This window comes from Bubalus bubalis, chromosome 4 (assembly GCF_019923935.1).
Source record: "Bubalus bubalis isolate 160015118507 breed Murrah chromosome 4, NDDB_SH_1, whole genome shotgun sequence".
NCBI lineage: Eukaryota > Metazoa > Chordata > Mammalia > Artiodactyla > Bovidae > Bubalus > Bubalus bubalis.
This window is the reverse complement of record NC_059160.1, coordinates 139,410,902-139,434,040: the sequence shown is the minus strand read 5'-3', so window position 1 is coordinate 139,434,040 and position 23,139 is coordinate 139,410,902. Positions and strand designations below refer to the sequence as shown.

The 23,139-nt window shown below is 39.7% G+C and overlaps 1 long non-coding RNA gene across 2 annotated transcripts in view; it reads right to left on the bottom strand.

Annotated features, from left to right (window-relative positions):
• The window catches only part of LOC123333431, a 115,038-nt gene that overhangs the window by 36,823 nt on the left and 55,076 nt on the right, over positions 1 to 23,139 (bottom strand). The window lies entirely within an intron of this gene.

Genomic DNA, 23,139 nt, shown 5'->3' with positions numbered 1-23,139 from the left:
TATGTCTATATTCTATAGAAACTATCAAACTGCCTGGCCAATTACAGGCAACAAATATTTTTAAATAAATCAAAATGTCCTGCTCAGAAATAGTGATTTTTCTTTAGTAGTCTTTTGTGTGTGTATATGTGTGTGTGTGTGTGTGTGTGTGTGTGTGTGTATTGTATATGTATATATATGTATTGGCTGTGCTGTCTTAGTTGAGGCATGTGGCATCGAGTTCCCCAACCAGGGATTGAACCCAGGTCCCCTGCATTGGGAGCACAGAGTCTTAACCACTGGACCCCCAGGGAAGTTCCTATTGTTGTTCAATCACTGTTGTGTCTGACTCTTTGAGACCCCGTGGACTACAGCATGCCAGGCTTCTTTGTCCTCCAGGCTCCTCTGTCCATGGAACCTTCCAGGCAAGAATACTGCAGTGGGTAAGCCATTCCCTTCTCCAAGAGATCTTCCTGACTTAGGGATCGAACCCAGGTCTCCTGCATGGCAGACAGATTCTTGACCATCTGAGCCAATAGAGAAGCCCAGGGAAGTTCTAGTAGTCTATATTAATCACAGATCAAGATGTATCTATTTTCTCTGTTTGTACCTTTCCTTTCAGTAGTACCTAGTTAGTTCACATACAGGGGACCATTTTACTGGGTTTTGATATATTGGTTTGTTTTTTGTTTCTCTACTCATTAGTAAAGCAGTCTTTCAGCAGAACAAATTTCATTAGCCACATGCTCTACTCCAGTGGTTCCCAAACTTTCCATGGAGACACTATATCAAAATCACCCAGGAAGCTTTCATGTACAGATTCTAAATCACCAGCCTCAGAATCTCAAATGCCAGGGATCCCAGATGAGGCCAAGGTAACCTCATTTTTAAAAAGCTTCTGGTTTCAGCTGAATTTGGAGCCACTGGTCAAAACAACCAAACTAATCAGACCAAACAGACAAAAAGTTTTCTTTTCAGTTGCACTTTGTAGCCCAGTAGGCATTCTGTTGCAGAAGGCAATGGCAACCCACTCCAGTACTCTTGCCTGGAAAATCCCATGGATGGAGGAGCCTGGTGGGCTGCTGTCTCTGGGGTCGCATAGAGTCGGACACGACTGAGCGACTTCACTTTCGCTTTTCATTTTTCATGCATTGGAGAAGGAAATTACAACCCACTCCAGTGTTCTTGCCTGGAGAATCCCAGGAAGGGCGGAGCCTGTTGGGCTGCCGTCTATGGGGTCGCACAGAATCGGACACGACTGAAGCGACTTAGCAGCAGCAGCAGGCATTCTGTTGTCCAGCATGTGCCCAACAATCCAGGGAAGATTTTAGCTATTAAGAGACCTCACACAGTTGAAATTTATCTAAAAAGATAAGGAATGCCTTAATACTGGGGCCTTCTTGCGAAGGTAATTTTTATGCTTTCCCTGTACACATTAAAACTTGCCTAATTTTGAGTCTTCCCAGAAACCAGTCCAAAGACAATTTGAAAACCAAAGTCAATTGGTTCTGCCTCCGCAACAGGAATCTCTCATCCCCATTCCCTAAGACACATGATCCATATCAACGATGGGCACTAAAACATCATCTTGTCTCTATTTATGCTCAGTCAGATACATGAAAATTCCTTTTTGTTCTGATCCACTTAGATTTAATGTTTTACCCAGTTTTTCTAGCTCAATTGTCTGCAAAATCTTGGCATTATCATCCTTCATGATGCTTTGTGGGTTCCCAGGTAGTGCTAGTGGGAAAGAACACGCCTGCCAATGCAGGAGACATAAGAAACATGGGTTCGATCCCTGGGTCAGGAAAATCCCCTGGAGGAGGGCTTGGCAACCCACTGCAGTATTCTTGCCTGGAGAATCCCATGGACAGAGAAGCCTGGTACGCTACAGTCCACAGGGTTGCAAAGAGTTGAACACAACTGAAGTGACTTAGCATACACACATCCACACATGATGCTTTACCCCACCTTAAATTGGAGGCCTAGTGACTCAGAATGTTAAAGTGAGTCCAGGATCACAATTTCATTCATTAAGCCAGCTAACAGATGATCTACCTCAGGGTGCATTATTTTTCCACCTAATCCAGTGAACACAACAATGTACCACAAAAAAAAAAAAAAAAAAAAAGCAAATGTTTACTACAACCTACCTCTAAACCCCTGTGCATTAAAACACAACATTTTTTTGTCTTGTCCATTTGAGTAAGGTTGTTTTAATCACAGCAGAATTGTCTATATCTAACATCTATCTCGGCACCCCACTCTAGTACTCTTGCCTGGAAAATCCCATGGACAGAGGAGCCTGGTAGGCTGCAGTCCATGAGGTTGCTAAGAGTCGGACACGACTGAGCGACTTCACTTTGACTTTTCACTTTCATGCATTGGAGAAGGAAATGGCAACCCAATCCAGTATTCTTGCCTGGAGAATCCCAGGGACAGGGGAGCCTGGTGGGCTGCCATCTATGGGGTTGCACAGAGTCAGACATGACTGAAGCGACTTAGCAGCAACATCTGTCTCACTGAAAAAAGTCAGTATGTGGCTCTATCTTTCTATGAAACACACAAGGAATCTCCAAAGAGGAGCATCACCCAAGCAAGACAGGCAAATCTCCATGTTGTCAGAGTAATAGTGTTTTCAGCCTTTGTTACTTCCTCTTGAATGGGGAATGAAAAGAAGACTGATTTAACCATTGAACAAATGATAGGTCTCCTTCGAGGGGCCCCTAGGCCCGGGGAGAGAGCATTTGTCAATAAGGAGGTAAATTCTGGCTATAGAATGCTCTGTTCACTTGTTCTCCCCTGTTCCTCCCACTTTCAGTAACAGGAACATCACAAAAATAATAATGATGCAACAACACAGTATGGTTAGCAAAATCTAATGGAAATACTTATCAGTCTCAGAGCAAGAAAATAATGTCCCCTGTATTTAATATTCCTCACATCTTCCTGGATATTCCTTTGGGCTACTCATTGAAATAATAAAGGAATTTAGAGGTAAATGAATGGAAAAATTAAGGATCAGGACCTATTGTGGAAAACAGTCTCATAGTTCCATGGTTTGAACAACCTGGGCAGCTGGGGAGGTGAGGGAAGGTAACAAAATAACACTTTCTAAATATGTGAAAAGCTGGTGATGGTGATGGACAAGGAAGCCTGGCATGCTGTAGTCCATGGGGTCACAAAGAGTCGGACACGACTGAGCAACGGAACTGACTGAACTGATCAAAGTGATATACACAGAGTTCTGAGCACAAGAAATAAGCTGGGTTATAATAATAGATATGGGAATTATACATTAGGAAAAATACTATAATATTAATTACTGCTAGATATTGAGCACAATTACAATTATCTGAGAAAACAGGCTCAAAGACTTGCCCACGTTCTCATGTAATAAAGTCAGGATTTGAGCCCTGGGCTGGCAGACACCAATGCACAGATCTTATACATAATTTCTTCTTGGAAGGCTGGGTTTATTTGCAGAGAGACATAGAAAGACATAGTAACAAAAAAAAAAAAAAAAAAAAAAAGACCTCAGTTCATTCTCATTGGTGAAATTGACACTGTGATTTTATTTTAGATCCCACACTCCCCCAGTCAGGATGGCCATGACTTTGCCACTATTTATACCAATTAGGCTTCCCTGGTGACTCAGTCAGTAATGAATCCACCTGCAATGAGGAAGACCTAGGTTCGATCCCTGAGTTGGGAGGATCCCCTGGAGAAGGGAATGGCAAGCCACTCCAGTACTCTTGCCTGGAGAATCCCCAAGGATACAGGGTCCTGGGAGGCTGCAGTCCATCATGTCACAAAGAGTTGGGCATGACTGAGTGACTAAGACAGCACACAGCACAGGATGGAATATCTATGTTATGGCCAGGCACTAGGAACATGCAACAGATAATATCATTGTGGGAAAAAAATATTTGCTTCTGCCCCTGAGGTCTGCCTCTTTGCATGAAGACCAGGTATTTTACTCCATTGACATTAGGTTTGTTCTGTAACTTGTATTACACTTTCTTAAAGGTTTGTACATACCCATCCTGTTGAATTCAGGAGTTTCAGTGTGAATTTCTCTGACCAGTGAAACGTGGGAAAAAATAATGCACATCAATTCCAAGTAAGAATTTTTAGGGTTAGCTCATGTTTACTATGTCCCATTTCTTTTTGCCACCAGCCTGTCAATGATCAAATACAAGCTACTCTGTCAGCCTGAGCACAGAAATGATGACAAACTCAAGTGGAATTAGAGACAACCATGATGGACATTCAGTGCAAGCACAGAGTAAACCTTTGCTGTTTGTTGTTGTAGCTACTAAGATATCACGGTCACTTGTTGCTGCACCATAATTTCATGACTTTACTAATAAGAAAATCTGATCCTGATTTCTGTATTCCAAGGCCTCTGAGAGACAGTCCAGAGACCAATGTGCCATACAGGATTGATGGCTACTTCATCGTAACTTCACCCAAACCCCTTGCTCTAAACTACTTCCTCCAAATCCGTTCCTCCCAGTCTCACAAAATGGAGTCAGGAATGAAAAGCACAATTTTTTAACCTACATACATAACGTTTCCATAGATTCTGTTAAAAAAAAAAAAAAAAAAAAAAAACTAATGAAAATGCTGCCTAGAATCAGACACAGTCCTTAAAAGCAAGCCCCTTGCAGCCAATCAGGCATGAATTCTAATCTACTGGTTACCAGATTTGAAATTTGAGGCATAATATTTCCTGTCTCATATTATATTCTGTCTCTTAAACCATGGTTTGCTTATTAGTAAAACAAGGACAACAGTATTGTGAGGAGAGGTATTGGAGCAACATCACTCAGAATTAGAGAAATGCAAATCAAAACAATGAGATACACCTCACACTGCTAGGATGTCTACTACCAAAAGACAAGTAATAACAAGTATTGGTGAGGTTGTAGAGAAAGGAGAATCCTTATATACTGTTGATAGGAAGGTAAACGGGTACAGCCTCTAGGGAAAACAGTATGGAGTTTCCTCAAAAAATTTAAAAGAGAACTATCATATGATTCAGCAGTTTCACTTCTGGGTAATTAGGCAAGGAAAACTATTTCTAAGAGACATCTGCATAACAGCCAAGACATGGAAACAACTGAAGTGCACACTGATGGATGAACAGATAAAGATAATGTGATATAAATGACATATATGCACAATTGGATATTATTTAGCTTCCCTGGTGGCTCAGACAGTAAAGCGTCTGTCTACAATGTGGGAGACCTGGGTTCGATCCCTGGGTCCAGAAGATCCCCTGGAGAAGGAAATGGCAATCCACTCCAGTACTATTGCCTGGAAAATCCCATGGACAGAGGAGCCTGGTAGGCTAAAGTCCAAGGGGTTGCAAAGAGTCAGACACGACTGAGCAACTTCACTTTCACTAGCCATAAAAAAGAAGGAAATCCTGCCATTTACAACACAAATGGAACTTGAGAGCATTATGCTAAGTGAAATAAGTCAGATATAGACAAATACTGTATGATCCCACTTATATGTGGTATCCAAAAAAACTGAAATGGAAACAGAGAACAGATTTATGGTTGCCATTGGCAGGGCAGGAGTTGGGGCGGGGGGGGGGGGGGGGGGGGGCGGGGGGGGGGGGGTGGAAATGAGTCAAGAGGGTCAAAGACCCAAACTTTGTTTTTAAGATAAAAAAGTTCTGGGAATTTAATGTACAGCATAGTGACTATAGTTAACAATATTATATACTGAAATAAATAGTACTTGAAAGTTGCTAAGGGAGTAGATCTTAAAAGTCTTCATTATAAGAAATAAAGCTTTATAACTATGTGAGGTAGTGGATATTAACTAAACTTATTGTGATAAATAGACTTCCCAGGTGGCACTAGTGGTAGAGAATCTGCCTGCAAATGCAGGAGATGCAAGAGATGCAGGTTTGACCCCTGGGTCAGGAAGATTACCTAGAGTAGGAAATCACAACCAGCTCCAGTATTTTTGCCTGAAAATTCCATGGACAGAGGAGCCTGGAGGGCTAGAGTTCATGGGACTGCAGAGAGTAGGACATGACTAACAACGACTGACACACACACACACATACACACACACATTGTGATAAATATATCACAATATATCAAATCATTATGTTGTATACCTTAAATTTACGTACTGTGGCATGTTGATGATACCTCAATAAAAATGGGAAAAAAAATTTAAAGCTTTAAAATGAAATGAATAGGGGGCGGTCCTAAGATGGCAGAGGAATAGGACGAGGAGACCACTTTCTCCCCCACAAATTCATCAAAAGAACATTTGAACCCTGAGTAAATTCCACAAAACAACTTCTGAATGCTGGCAGAGAACATCAGGCACCCAGAAAAGCAGCCCATTGTCTTCAAAAGGAAGTAAGAAAAAATATAAAAGACAAAAAGAGAGACAAAAGAGGTCAGGACAGAGCTCCATCCCTGGAAGGAAGCCTTAAAAAAGAAAGAAGTTTCCAAACACCAGGAAACACTCTCACTGCTGAGTCTGTGGCGAGCCTTGGAATCATAGAGGGCAACAAAACGGGAGGAAAAATAAATAAATAATTAAAACCCACAGATTACGTGCCCAACGGAAACTCCCCCAGTGGAGAAGCAGCGCAGACACCTGCATCCGCCACTAGCAAGCAGGGGCTGGGCAGGGAGGCGCAGGCTGCATTGCTTAGAGTAAGAATCGGGCCTGAATGCCCCGAGGGAAATCTGAGGGACCTAACTTGGGCTAGCAAACCAGACTGTGGGATAGCTACAACGCGAAAAGCCCTAACCTAAGATGCCGCCACACCCACTCACAGAACAAAGGACTGAGCAGATAGCCGGCTGCACCATCCCCCTCCGGTGACAGGCAGCCAGAGCCGGAAGTGGGCAATCGCGGCCCCAGAGAGGCATTATCTACTAAACTGCAAGCAGGCTTTGTTGCTAACCAAGACTTCTTGGGATTCTGGACAGTCAACATCCGCCTGAAAAGGTGCGCCAGTTGTACACCCAGAAAACCGAGTGGCAGGGAAGGGGGAGGCGATAAGTAGCAGCGACCACGCTAGCCAAACACCTGGTCACCTGAGCTGTTCAGACCTGGGAAGGGCACAAAATGCAGGCCCAACCAAGTCTGCACCTCTGAGGATGACCCAAGTACCTGAAACTGAGCAGCTTAGGCCTGGGAAGTGCGTACAACCCAGGGCCGGCCTCAGACAGTTCCCGGCAGAGCAACCTAGAGCCTAAGCAGTGTAGACAGGGAAAGCACACATGCCGTAAGTGGGGGCAAACCCAGTGTGGCCCAGACATTGTGAGCACATGCCAGTGTTATTTGCAGCGTCCCCCCTCCCCACTGCACGACTGAACAAGTGACCCTAAAAAAGTGTCCACCACCATCCCCTTGTGTCAGGGTGGAAATTAGACACTGAAGAGACCAGCAAACAGAAGAAGCTAAAACAGAGGGAACCTCCTTGGAAGTGACAGGTGCAATAGATTAAAACCCTGTAGTTAGTACCGACTACATAGGAAAGGGCCTATAGATCTTGAGAAATATAAGCCGGATCAAGGAACTATCTGAAAATGAACTGACCCCACACTGCCCACATCAACACCAGAGAAAGTCCTAGATATATTTTTACTATTTTTAGTATCATTCTATATTTTTTTTTATTTTTAAGTCCTTTATTACTCCTTTTTCATTTTTATACCCTACTATTACTTTGCAAAAAGAAAAGAGAGACCCTATTTTTTAAAGAAAACTATATATATATATAATAATTTTGTGACTTTTTTTTAATATTGTATTTTTGAAAATCCAACCTCTACTCTAGATTTTTAACCTTTGATTTTTGGTATTTGTTATCAATTTTGTACCTTTAAGAACCTAATCCTCAGTACCCATTTTCACTTGGGAGCGAGATTACTGGCTTAACTGCTCTGTCCCCCTTTGGACTCTCCTTTTTCTCCACCAGGTCGCTTCTATCTCCTCCCTCCCTCTTCTCTTCTCTTCCCAACTCTGTGAATCTCTTTGTGTGTTCCGGACGGTGGAGAACACTTAGGGAACTGATTACTGGCTGGATCTATCTCTCTCCTTTTGATTCCCCCATTTATCCTCCTGGCCACCTCTGTCTCCTTCCTTCCTCTTCTCTTCTCTTTATAACTCCGTGAGCATCTCTGAGCAGTCCAGACGGTGGAACGCACATAAGGAAGTGATTACTGGCTAGCTTGCTCTCTCCTCTTTTGATTCCACTTCATCTCATCCTGGTCACCTCTATCCCCCTCCTCCCTCTTCTCTTCTACATGTAACCCTGTGAACCTCTCTGGGTGTCCCTCACTGTGGAGAAACTTTTCATCTTTAATCTAGATGTTTTATCAGTGGTGCTGTATAGATGGAGAAGTCTTGAAGCTACTGTAAAAATAAGACTGAAAACCAGAAGCAGGAGGCTTAAGGCAAAATCCTGAGAACGCCAGAAAACTCCTGACTCCAGGGAACATTAATCGACAGGATCTCATCAAATGCTTCCATACCTACACTGAAACCAAGCACCACCCAAGGGCCAACAAGTTCCAGAGCAAGATATACCACGCAGATTCTCCAGCAATACAGCAACATAGCCCTGAGCTTCAATATACAGGCTGCCCAAAGTCACTCCAAACCCACTGACATCTCATAACTCATTACTGGAAACTTCATTGCACTTCAGAGAGAAGAAATCAAGTTCCACTCACCAGAACACCCACACAAGCTTCCCTAACCAGGAAATCTTGACAAGCCACCCATACAACCCCACCCACAGTGAGGAAACTGCACAATAAACAGAACCCCACAAACTGCCAGAATACAGAAAGGCCACCCCAAACACAGCAATATAAACAAGATGAAGAGACAGAGGAATACACAGCAGGTAAAGGAACAGGATAAATGCCCACAAAACCAAACAAAAGAGGAAGAGATAGGGAATCTACTTGATAAAGAATTCTGAATAATGATAGTGAAACTGATCCAAAATCTTGAAAACAAAATGGAATCACAGATAAATAGCCTGGAGACAAGGATTGAGAAGATGCAAGAAAGGTTTAACAAGGACCTAGAAGAAATAAAAAAGAGTCAATATATAATGAATAATGCAATAAATGATATCAAAAACACTCTGGAGGGAACCAACAGTAGAATAATGGAGGCAGAAGATAGGATTAGTGAAATAGAAGATAGAATGGTAGAAATAAATGAATCAGAGAGGAAAAAAGAAAAACGAATTAAAAGAAATGAGGACAACCTCAGAGACCTCTGGGACAATGTTAAATGCCCCAACATTCAAATCATAGGAGTCCCAGAAGAAGAAGACAAAAAGAAAGACCATGAGAAAATACTTGAGGAGATAATAGTTGAAAACTTCCCTAAAATGGGGAAGGAAATAATCACCCAAGTCCAAGAAACACAGAGAGTCCCAAACAAGACAAACCCAAGGCGAAACACCCCAAGACACATATTAATCAAATTAACAAAGATCAAACACAAAGAACAAATATTAAAAGCAGGAAGGGAAAAACAACAAATAACATACAAGGGGATTCCCATAAGGATAAAAGTTGATCTTTCAATAGAAACTCTTCAGGCCAGGAGGGAATGGCAGGACATACTTAAAGTGATGAAAGAAAATAACCTACAGCCCAGATTACTGTACCCAATAAGGATCTCATTCAAATATGAAGGAGAAATCAAAAGCTTTACAGACAAGCAAAAGCTGAGAGAATTCAGCACTACCAAACCAGTTCTCCAACAAATACTAAAGGATCTTATCTAGACAGGAAACACAAAAAGGGTGTATAAACTCGAATCCAAAACAATAAAGTAAATGGCAATGGGATCATACTTATCAATAATTACCTTAAACGTAAATGGGTTGAATGCCCCAATCAAAAGACAAAGACTGGCTGAATGAATACAAAAACAAGACCCCTATATATGTTGTCTACAAGAGACCCACCTCAAAACAAGGGAAACATACAGACTGAAAGTGAAGGGCTGGAAAAAGATATTCCATGCAAATAGGGACCAAAAGAAAGCAGGAGTAGCAATACTCATATCAGATAAAATAGACTTTAAAACAAAGGCTGTGAAAAGAGACAAAGATGGTTACTACATAATGATCAAAGGATCAATCCAAGAAGAAGATATAAATAACAATTATAAATATATATGCACCCAACACGGAAGCACCGCAATACGTAAGACAAATGCTAACAAGTATGAAAGCGGAAACTAACAATAACACAATAATAGTGGGAGACTTTAATACCCCACTCACACCTATGGATAGATCAACTAAACAGAAAATTAACAAGGAAACACAAACTTTAAATGATACAATAGACCAGTTAGACCTAATTGATATCTATAGGACATTTCACCCAAAAACAATGAATTTCACCTTTTTCTCAAGCGCACATAGAACCTTCTCCAGGATAGATCACAGTCTGGGCCATAAATCTAGCCTTGGGAAATTCAAAAAAATTTAAATCATTCCAAGCATCTTTTCTGACAATGCAGTAAGATTAGATCTCAATTACAGAAGAAAAACTATTAAAAATTCCAACATATGGAGGCTGAAAAACACGCTGCTGAATAACCAACAAATCACAGAAGAAATCAAAAAAGAAATCAAAATATGCATAGAAATGAATGAAAATGAAAACACAACCCAAAACCTGTGGGACACTGTAAAAGCAGTACTAAGGGGAAGGTTCATCTCAATACAGTCATACTTCAAGAAACAAGAAAAAAAGTCAAATAAATAACCTACCTCTACACCTAAAGCAACTAGAAAAGGAAGAAATGAAGAACCCTAGGGTTAGTAGAAGGAAAGAAATCTTAAAAATTAGGGCAGAAATAAATGCAAAGGAAGCAAAAGAGACCATAGCAAAAATCAACAAAGCCAAAACCTGGTTCTTTGAGAGGATAAATAAAATTGACAAAGCATTAGCCAGACTCATCAAGAAACAAAGGGAGTAAAATCAAATCAATAAAATTAGAAATGAAAATGGAGAGATCATAACAGACAACACAGACATACAAAGGATCATAAGAGACTACTATCAGCAATTATATGCCAATAAAATGCACAACTTGGAAGAAATGGACAAATTCTTACAAAAGTACAACTTTCCAAAACTGAACCAGGAAGAAACAGAAAATCTTAACAGACCCATCACAAGCATGGAAATTGAAACTGTAATCAAAAATCTTCCAGCAAACAAAAGCCCAGGTCCAGACGGTTTCACAGCTGAACTCTACCAAAAATTCAGAGAAGAGCTAACACCTATCCTACTCAAACTCTTCCAGAAAATTGCAGAGGAAGGTAAACCTCCAAACTCATTCTATGAGGCCACCATCACCCTAATACCAAAACCTGACAAAGATGCCACAAAAAAGGAAAACTACAGGCCAATATCACTGATGAACATAGATGCAAAAATCCTTAACAAAATTCAAGCAATCAGAATCCAACAACACATTGAAAAGATCATACATCATGACCAAGTGGGCTTTATCCCAGGGATGCAAGGATTCTTCAATATCCGCAAATCAATCAATGTAATACACCACATTAACAAATTGAAAAATAAAAACCATATGATTATCTCAATAGATGCAGAGAAAGCCTTTGACAAAATTCAACATCCATTTATGATAAAAACTCTCCAGAAAGCAGGAATAGAAGGAACGTACATCAACATAATAAAAGCTATATATGACAAACCCACAGCAAGCATCATCCTCAATGGTAAAAATTGAAAGCATTTCCCCTAAAGTCAGGAACAAGACAAGGGTGCCCACTCTCACCACTAGTATTCAACATAGTTTTGGGAGTTTTTGGCACAGCAATCAGAGCAGAAAAAGAAATAAAAGGAATCCAAATTGGAAAAGAAGAAGTAAAACTCTCCCTGTTTGCAGATGACATGATCCTCTACATAGAAAACCCTAAAGACTCCACCAGAAAATTACTAGAGCTAATCAATGGATATAGTAAAGTTGCAGGATATAAAATTAACACACAGAAATCCCTTGCATTCCTATATACTAACAATGAGAAAATAGAAAGAGAAATTAAGGAAACAATTCCATTCACCATTGCAACGAAAAGAATACTAAATATATCTACCTAAAGAAACAAAAGACCTATATATAGAAAACTATAAAACACTGGTGAAAGAAAGCAAAGAGGACACTAATAGATGGAGAAATATACCGTGTTCATGGATCAGAAGAATCAATATAGTGAAAATGAGTATTCTACCCAAAGCAATCTATAGATTCAATGCAATCCCTATCAAGCTACCAATGGTATTTTTCACAGAGCTAGAACAAAAAATTTTACAATTTGTATGGAAATACAAAAAACCTCAAATAGCCAAAGCAATCTTGAGAAAGAAGAATGGAACTGGAGGAATCAACCTGCCTGACTTCAGGCTCTACTACAAAACCACAGTCATCAAGACAGTATGGTACTGGCACAAAGACAGAAATATAGATCAATGGAACAAAATAGAAAGCCCAGAGATAAATCCACACACCTATGGACACTTCATCTTTGACAAAGGAGGCAAGACTATACAATGGAAAAAAGACAATCTCTTTAACAAGTGGTGCTGGTAAACTTGTCAACCACTTGTAAAAGAATGAAACGAGAACACTTTCTAACACCACACACAAAAATAAACTCAAAATGGATTAAAGATCTAAACATAAGACCAGAAACTATACAACTCCTAGAGGAGAACATAGGCAAAACACTCTCCGACATAAATCACAGCAGGCTCCTCTATGACCCACCTCCCAGAATATTGGAAATAAAAGCAAAAATAAATAAATGGGATCTAATTAAAATTAAAAGCTTCTGCACAACAAAGGAACCTATAAGCAAGGTGAAAAGACAGCCTTCGGAATGGGAGAAAATAATAGTAAATGAAGCAACTGACAAAGAATTAATCTCAAAAATATACAAGCAACTCTTGCAGCTCAATTCCAGAAAAATAAATGACCCAATCAAAAAATGGGCCAAAGAACTAAACAAACATTTCTCCAAAGAAAACATACAGATGGCTAACAAACACATGAAAAGGTGCTCAACATCACTCATTATCAGAGAAATGCAAATAAAAACCACAATGAGGTACCATTTCATGCCAGTGAATGGCTGCTATTCAAAAGTCTACAAGCAATAAATGCTGGAGAGGGTATGGAGAAAAGGGAACCATCTTACACTTAAACTAGTACAGCCACTATGGAGAACAGTGTGGAGATTCCTTAAAAAACTGGAAATAGAACTGCCATACGACCCAGCAATCCCATTGCTGGGCATACACACGGAGGAAACCAGAATTGAAAGAGATGCATGTACCCCAATGTTCATCACAGCACTGTTTATAATAGCCAGGACATGGAAACAACCTAGATGTCCATCAGCAGACGAATGGATAAGAAAGCTGTGGTACATATACACAATGGAGTATTACTCAGCCATTAAAAAGAATACATTTGGGGGGAGGAGCCAAGATGGCAGAGGAGTAGGTCGGGGAGAACACTTTCTCCCCCACAAATTCATCAAAAGAGCATTTAAACATCGAGTAAATTCCATAAAACAACTTCTGAATGCCGGCAGAGGACATCAGGCACCCAGAAAAGCAACCCAACTCTTCGAAAGGAGGTAGGAAAAAATATAAAAGACAAAAAAGAGACAAAAGAGGGAGGGACGGAGTTCCGTCCCGGGAAGGGAGTCTTAAAAAGAGAGAAGTTTCCAAACACCAGGAAACCTTCTCACTGCCGAATCTGTGCCGAGCTTTGGAAGCACAGAGGGCAACATAAAAGGGAGAAAAAAAATAAATAAACAATTAAAAATCGCAGATTGTGAGCCCCACAGTAACTCCCCCAGCGGAGAAGCAGCGCAGACGCCTGCACACGGCATTAGCAAGCGGGGGCTGGGCAGGGAAGCGGGGCGCGGGCTGTGTCCCTTAGAGTAAGAATCGGCCCGAATGTCCTGAGCGCTATCTGAGCGAAATAATTTGGGCTAGCAAACCAGACTGTGGGATATCTACCACGCGAAAAGCCAGCCCTAACCTAAGACACTGCCAGGCCTGCGCACAGAACAAAGGACTGAACAGAGATAGCCGGTTGCAGACCTTCCCCCTCCGGTGACAGGCAGCCAGAGCCGGAAGGGGGCAATCGCAGCCCAAGAGAGACACTATCTATAAAACTGTAAGCAGGCTTCTTTGCTAACTAAAACTTCTTGGGGGTCTGGACGGTCAACATCTGCCTGAGAAGGTGCGCTGGTTTTACACCCAGATAACCGAGTGGTGGGGAGGCGATAAGTCGCAGCATTGGCGCCAGCCAAACACATCACCTGAGCTGCTCGGATCTGGGAAGAACACAAAATGCAGGCCCAACCGAGTCTGCGCCTCTGAGGACTACCCGAGTGCCTGAACCTGAGCGGCTTGGACCTGGGAGCTCAGCCCAGGGCCGGCCTCTGATTGTTCCCGGCGGAACAACCTAGAGCCCGAGCAGTGTGGGCAGGGAGGCTACATGCGCCGTGAGCGGGGGCAGACCCAGTGTGGCTGAGGCACTGCGAGCGCACGCCAGTGTTATCTGTTTGCAGCATACCTCCCTCCCTCCCTCCCCACAGCGCGGCTGAACAAGTGAGCCTAAATAATATAAAAAAAATAGTGTCCTCCACCATCCCCTTTGTGTCAGGGCGGGAACCAGACACTGAAGAGACCAGCAAACAGAAGAAGCTATAACAGAGGGAAACGCCTTGGAAGCTACAGGCCATAGATTAAAACCCTGTGGTTACTACGAACTACATAGGAAGGGGCCTATAGATCTTGAGAAATATAAGTCAGACCAAGGAACTAGCCAAAAATGAACTGAACCCACAATACTCACAACAAAACCAGAGAAAGACCTAGATATATTTTTACTATTTTTACAATCAATCTTTCTTTCTTTTTCTTTTTTAATTTTTTTTTTAATTTTAAGTCCTCTATTGTCCTTTAATTTTCACTTTTGTAACTATTACTTTGCAAAAAAAAAAAAAGACCCTATTTTTTTTTTCTTCAGCAAACTTCATATATATATTTTATAATTTTTTGACCGTGTTTTGTTTTGTTTTGTTTTTCTTTTTCTTCTTTTCTCTAACATTGTATTTTTGAAATTCCAAACTCTACTCTAGATTTTTAATTTTAGCCTTTTGGTATATGTTATCAATTTTGTACCTATAGTTTTTTTCATAATTTCGGTGACTTTTTTTTTCCTCTGTTTCTTTCGCTTCTTCTTTTGTATAACATTGTATATCTGCAATTCCAAACGCTACTCAAGATTTTTAATTTATGCTTTTTGGTATTTGATATCAATTTTGTACCTGTATTTTCTTTATAATTTTTGCGACATTGTTTTTGTTGGTTTGTTTGTTTTCTCTCTTTATTTTTCTTCTTCTTTTTTTTAACATTGTATTTTTGAAATTCCAAACTCTACTCTAGATTTTTAACTTTTGCTTTTTGGTATTAGTTATCAATTTTGTACCTGTAGTTTCTTTATAATTTTCACAACCTTGTTTGTTTTTCTTTGTTCATTTTTTCTCTCTTTCTTTTCCTTCTTCTTTTCTTTAACATCATATTTTTGAAATTCCAAACTCTACTCTAGATTTTTAATTTTAGCCTTTTGGTATATGTTATCAATTTTGTACCTGTAGTTTCTTTATAATTTTCGCAACCTTATTTGTTTTTCTTTGTTTGTTTTTTCTCTTTCTTTTCCTTCTTCTTTTCATTAACATCGCATTTTTGAAATTCCAAACTCTACTCTAGATTTTTAATTTTTGCTTTTATGTATTTGTTACCAATTTTGTACCTTTAAGAACCCAATCTTCAGGACCCATTTTTCACTAGGGAATGAGATTACTGGCTTGACTGTTCTCTCTCCCTTTGGACTCTCCGTTTTCTCCACCAGGTCGCCTGTATCTCCTCCCTAACCCCTCTCTACTCTACCCAACTCTGTGAATTTCTGTGTGTTCCAGACGGTGGAGAACACTTAGGGAACTGATTACTGGCTGGATCTGTCTCCCTCCTTTTCATTTCCCCCTTTTATCCTTCTGGCCACCTCTGTCTCCTGCCTCCTTCTTCTCTTCTCTGTATAACTCCATGAACATCTCTGAGTGGTCCAGTTGTGGAGTGCACATAAGGAAGTGACTACTGGCTAGCCCACTCTCTCCACTATTGATTCCACCTCATCTCATTTGGATCACCTCTAACTCCCTCATCCCACTTCTCTTCTCCATGTAACGCTGTGAACCTCTCCGAGTGACCCTCCCAGTAGAGAAACTTTTCATCTTTAACATAGATGTTTTATCAATGGTGCTGTATAGAAGGAGAAGTTTTGAAACTACTGTAAAAATAAGACCGATAACTGGAAGTAGGAGGCTTAAGTCCAAACCCTGACTCCAGGGAACTCCTGACTCCAAGGAACATTAATTGACAGGAGATCATCAAACACCTCCATACCGACACTGAAACCAAGCACCACACAAGGGCCAACAAGTCCCAGGGCAAGATATACCAAGCAAATTCTCCAGCAACAAAGGAACACAGCCCTGAGCTTCAAGATACAGGCTGCCCAAAGTCACCCCAAAACCATAGACATCTCATAACACATTACTGGACATTTCATTACACTCCAGAGAGAGGAAATACAGCTCCATCCACCAGAACATCGACACAAGCTTCCCTAACCAGGAAACCTTGACAAGCCACCTGTACAAACCCACACACAGCGAGGAAGCGCCACAATAAAGAGAACCCCACAAACTGCCAGAATACAGAAAGGACACCCCAAACTCAGCAATTTAAACAAGATGAAGAGACAGAGGAATCACCAGCAGATAAAGGAACAGGATAAATGCCCACCAAACCAAACAAAAGAGGAAGAGATAGGGAATCTACCTGATAAAGAATTCCAAATAATGATAGTGAAATTGATCCAAAATCTTGAAATTAAAATGGAATCACAGATAAATAGCCTGGAGGCAAGGATTGAGAAGATGCAAGAAAGGTTTAACAAGGACTTAGAAGAAATAAAAAAGAGTCAATATATAATGAATAATGCAATAAGTGAAATTAAAAACACTCTGGAGGCAACAAATAGTAGAATAACAGAGGCAGAAGATAGGATTAGTGAATTAGAAGATAGAATGGTAGAAATAAATGAATCAGAGAGGATAAAAGAAAAACGAATTAAAAGAAATGAGGACAATCTCAGAGACCTCCAGGACAATATTAAACGCTACAACATTCGAATCATAGGGGTCCCAGAAGAAGAAGACAAAAAGAAAGACCATGAGAAAATACTTGAGGAGATAATAGTTGAAAACTTCCCTAAAATGGGGAAGGAAATAATCACCCAAGTCCAAGAAACACAGAGAGTCCCAAACAGGATAAACCCAAGGCGAAACACCCCAAGACACATATTAATCAAATTAACAAAGATCAAACACAAAGAACAAATATTAAAAGCAGCAAGGGAAAAACAACAAATAACACACAAGGGAATACCCATAAGGATAACAGCTGATCTTTCAATAGAAACTCTTCAAGCCAGGAGGGAATGGCAAGACATACTTAAAATGATGAAAGAAAATAACCTACAACCCAGATTATTGTACCCAGCAAGGATCTCATTCAACTATGAAGGAGAAATCAAAAGCTTTTCAGACAAGCAAAAGCTGAGAGAATTCTGCACCACCAAACCAGCTCTCCAACAAATACTAAAGGATATTCTCTAGACAGGAAACACAAAAATGGTGTATAAATTCGAACCCAAAACAATAAAGTAAATGGCAACGGGATCATACTTATCAGTAATTACCTTAAACGTAAATGGGTTGAGTGCCCCAACCAAAAGACAAAGACTGGCTGAATGGATACAAAAACAAGACCCCTACATATGTTGTCTACAAGAGACCCACCTCAAAACAAGGGAAACATACAGACTGAAAGTGAAGGGCTGGAAAAAGATTTTCCATGCAAATAGGGACCAAAAGAAAGCAGGAGTAGCAATACTCATATCAGATAAAATAGACTTTAAAACAAAGGCTGTGAAAAGAGACAAAGATGGTCACTACATAATGATCAAAGGATCGATCCAAGAAGAAGATATAACAATTATAAATATATATGCACCCAACACAGGAGCACTGCAGTATGTAAAACAAATGCTAACAAGTATGAAAGGAGAAATTAACAATAACACAATAATAGTGGGAGACTTTTATACCCCACTCACACCTATGGATAGATCAACTAAACAGAAAATTAACAAGGAAACACAAACTTTAAATGATACAATAGACCAGTTAGACCTAATTGATATCTATAGGACATTTCATCCCAAAACAATGAATTTCACCTTTTTCTCAAGCGCACATGGAACCTTCTCCAGGATAGATCACATCCTGGGCCATAAAGCTAGCCTTGGTAAATTCAAAAAAATTTAAATCATTCCAAGCATCTTTTCTGACCACAATGCAGTAAGATTAGATCTCAATTACAAGAGAAAAACTATTAAAAATTCCAACATATGGAGGCTGAACAACACGCTGCTGAATAACCAACAAATCTCAGAAGAAATAAAAAAAGAAATCAAAATTTGCATAGAAACAAATGAAAATGAAAACACAACAACCCAAAACCTGTGGGACACAGTAAAAGCAGTCCTAAGGGGAAAGTTCATAGCAATACAGGCACACCTCAAGAAACAAGAAAAAAGTCAAATAAATAACCTAACTCTACACCTAAAGCAACTAGAAAAGGAAGAAATGAAGAACCCCAGGGTTAGTAGAAGGAAAGAAATCTTAAAGCTTAGAGCAGAAATAAATGCAAAAGAAACAAAAGAGATCATAGCAAAAATCAACAAAACCAAAAGCTGGTTTTTTGAAAGGATAAATAAAATTGACAAACCATTAGCCAGACTCATCAAGAAACAAAGGGAGAAAAATCAAATCAATAAAATTAGAAATGAAAATGGAGAGATCGCAACAGACAACACAGAAATACAAAGGGCCATAAGAGAGTACTATCAACAATTATATGCCAATAAAATGGACAACGTGGAAGAAATGGACCAATTCTTAGAAAAGTACAACTTTCCAAAACTCGATCAGGAAGAAATAGAAAATCTTAACAGACCCATCACAAACACGGAAATTGAAACTGTAATCAAAAATCTTCCAGCAAACAAAAGCCCAGGTCCAGACGGTTTCACAGCTGAATTCTACCAAAAATTTAGAGAAGAGCTAACACCTATCCTGCTCAAACTCTTCCAGAAAATTGCAGAGGATGGTAAACTTCCAAACCCATTCTATGAGACCACCATCACCCTAATACCAAAACCTGACAAAGATCCCACAAAAAAAGAAAACTACAGGCCAATATCACTGATGAACATAGATGCAAAAATCCTTAACAAAATTCTAGCAATCAGAATCCAACAACACATTAAAAAGATCATACACCATGACCAAGTGGGCTTTATCCCAGGGATGCAAGGATTCTTCAATATCTGCAAATCAATCAATGTAATACACCACATTAACAAATTGAAAAATAAAAACCATATGATTATCTCAATAGATGCAGAGAAAGCCTTTGACAAAATTCAACATCCATTGATGATAAAAACTCTCCAGAAAGCAGGAATAGAAGGAACATACCTCAACATAATCAAAGCTATATATGACAAACCCACAGCAAACATTATCCTCAATGGTGAAAAATTGAAAGCATTTCCTCTAAAGTCAGGAACAAGACAAGGGTGCCCACTTTCACCATTACTATTCAACATAGTTTTGGCCACAGCAATCAGAGCAGAAAAAGAAGTAAAAGGAATCCAAATTGGAAAAGAAGAAGTAAATCTCTCACTATTTGCATATGACATGATCCTCTACATAGAAAACCCTAAAGACTCCACCAGAAAATTACTAGAACTAATCAATGACTATAGTAAAGTTGCAGGATATAAAATCAACACACAGAAATCACTTGCATTCCTATACACTAATAATGAGAAAATAGAAAGAGAAATTAAGGAAACAATTCCATTCACCATTGCAACGGAAAGAATAAAATACTTAGGAATATATCTACCTAAAGAAACAAAAGACCTATATATAGAAAAATATAAAACACTGGTGAAAGAAATCAAAGAGGACACTAACAGATGGAGAAATATACCATGTTCATGGATTGGAAGAATCAATATAGTGAAAATGAGTATACTACCCAAAGCAATCTATAGATTCAATGCAATCCCTATCAAGCTACCAACAGCATTCTTCACAGAGCTAGAACAAATAATTTCACAATTTGTATGGAAATACAAAAAACCTCGAATAGCCAAAGCGATCGTGAGAAAGAAGAATGGAACTGGAGGAATCAACCTACCTGAATTCAGGCTCTACTACAAAGCCACAGTTATCAAGACAGTATGGTACTGGCACAAAGACAGAAATATAGATCAATGGAACAAAACAGAAAGCCCAGAGATAAATCCACGCACATATGGACACCTTATCTTTGACAAAGGAGGCAAGAATATACAATGGATTAAAGACAATCTCTTTAACAAGTGGTGCTGGGAACTCTGGTCAACCACTTGTAAAAGAATGAAACTAGAACACTTTCTAACACCATACACAAAAATAAACTCAAAATGGATTAAAGATCTCAACGTAAGACCAGAAACTATAAAACTCCTGGAGGAGAACATAGGCAAAACACTCTCTGACATACATCACAGCAGGATCCTCTATGACCCACCTCCCAGAATATTGGAAATAAAAGCAAAAATAAACAAATGGGACCTAATTAACCTTAAAAGCTTCTGCACATCAAAGGAAACTATTAGCAAGGTGAAAAGACAGCCTTCAGAATGGGAGAAGATAATAGCAAATGAAGCAACTGACAAACAACTAATCTCGAGAATATACAAGCAACTCCTACAGCTCAACTCCAGAAAAATAAATGACCCAATCAAAAAATGGGCCAAAGAACTAAATAGACATTTCTCCAAAGAAGACATACAGATTGCTAACAAACACATGAAAAGATGCTCAACATCACTCATTATCAGAGAAATGCAAATCAAAACCACTATGAGGTACCATTTCACGCCAGTCAGAATGGCGGCGATCCAAAAGTCTACAAGCAATAAATGCTGGAGAGGGTGTGGAGAAAAGGGAACCCTCTTGCACTGTTGGTGGGAATGCAAACTAGTACAGCCACTATGGAGAACAGTGTGGAGATTCCTTAAAAACTGGAAATAGACCTGCCTTATGATCCAGCAATCCCACTGCTGGGCATACACACTGAGGAAACCAGAAGGGAAAGAGACACGTGTACCCCAGTGTTCATCGCAGCACTGTTTATAATAGCCAGGACATGGAAGCAACCTAGATGTCCATCAGCAGATGAATGGATAATAAAGCTGAGGTACATATACACAATGGAGTATTACTCAGCCATTAAAATGAATACATTTGAATCAGTTCTAATGAGGTGGATGAAACTGGAGCCTCTTATACAGAGTGAAGTAAGCCAGAATGAAAAACACCAATACAGTATACTAACGCATATATATGGAATTTAGAAGGATGGTAACAATAACCCTGTGTACGAGACAGCAAAAGAGACACTGATGTATAGAACAGTCTTATGGACTCTGTGAGAGAGGGAGAGGGTGGGAAGATTTGGGAGAATGGCATTGAAACATGTAAAATATCATGTATGAAACGAGTTGCTAGTCCAGGTTCGATGCACGATACTGAATGCTTGGGGCTGGTGCACTGGGACGACTCAGAGGGATGGAATGGGGAGGGAGGAGGGAGGAGGGCTCAGGATGGGGAACACATGTATACCTGTGGCGGATTCATTTTGATATTTGGCAAAACTAATACAATTATGTAAAGTTTAAAAATAAAATAAAATTTAAAAAAAAAAAAAGAATACATTTGAGTCAGTTCTAATGATGTAAATGAAACTGGAGCCGATTATACAGAGTCAAGTAAGCCAGAAAGAAAAACACCAATACAGTATACTAATGCATATATATGGAATTTAGAAAGATGGTAACGATAACCCTGTATGCGAGACAGCAAAAGAGACACAGATGTATAGAACAGTCTTTTGGACTCTGTGGGAGAAGGTGAGGGTGGGATGATTTGGGAGAATGGCATTGAAACATGTATAATATCATATGTGAAACGAATCTCCAGTCCAGGTTCGATGCATGATATAGGACGCTTGGGGCTTGTGCACCAGGATGACCCAGAGGGATGGTATGGGGAGTGAGGCGGGAGGTGGGGTTCAGGATTGGGAACACGTGTACACCCTTGGTGGATTTGTGTTGATGGATGGCAAAACCAATGCAATATTGTAAAGTAATTAGCCTCCAATTAAAATAAATAAATTTATATTAAAAAAATTTTTAAATAAAATAAAATGGATATCCAATGAGAAAAAAAAATAAAATGAAATGAATAAAACGTGGATATTGTGGGAATAAAATGAGACAATGTTCCTAAAAGCTGTGGCCATAACTGCCACACAGTAAAAGCATTCAACAATTGTTTGTTACTTTTATGAACTAGGCACTGTGAGAGATAAAATGATCACCATCTAACAGGGATGATGAAATATCATCATAAATAACAATCTTGAAGGAAAAATGTTATAAATGCTTTAAATGCATGACAGATAAAGTGCTATAAAAGAATAAGGATCAAAGAGAAAATAATTATAACTGGAAATGGAGGGGAAAAAAATCAGAGAAGACTTCATAGAAAAGGTAGTATTTGAATTGGGCCACTTATTACAGATCCTTTAAATATAGATCAACACTCTAAAAGTATTGTCTTCCCACAAGGGAAGCCCAAGAATACTGGAGTGGGTAGTCTATACCTTCTCCAGCAGAACCTCCTGATCCAGGAATCAAACCGGGGTCTCCTGTATTGCAGGTGGATTCTTTTCCAACTGAGCTATCAGGGAAGCCTTAAGTATGGAACAACACTCTATAAACGTCATACATTTCACTGCAAGAAAATTTTTAATCCTTCAGCAGGAAGTG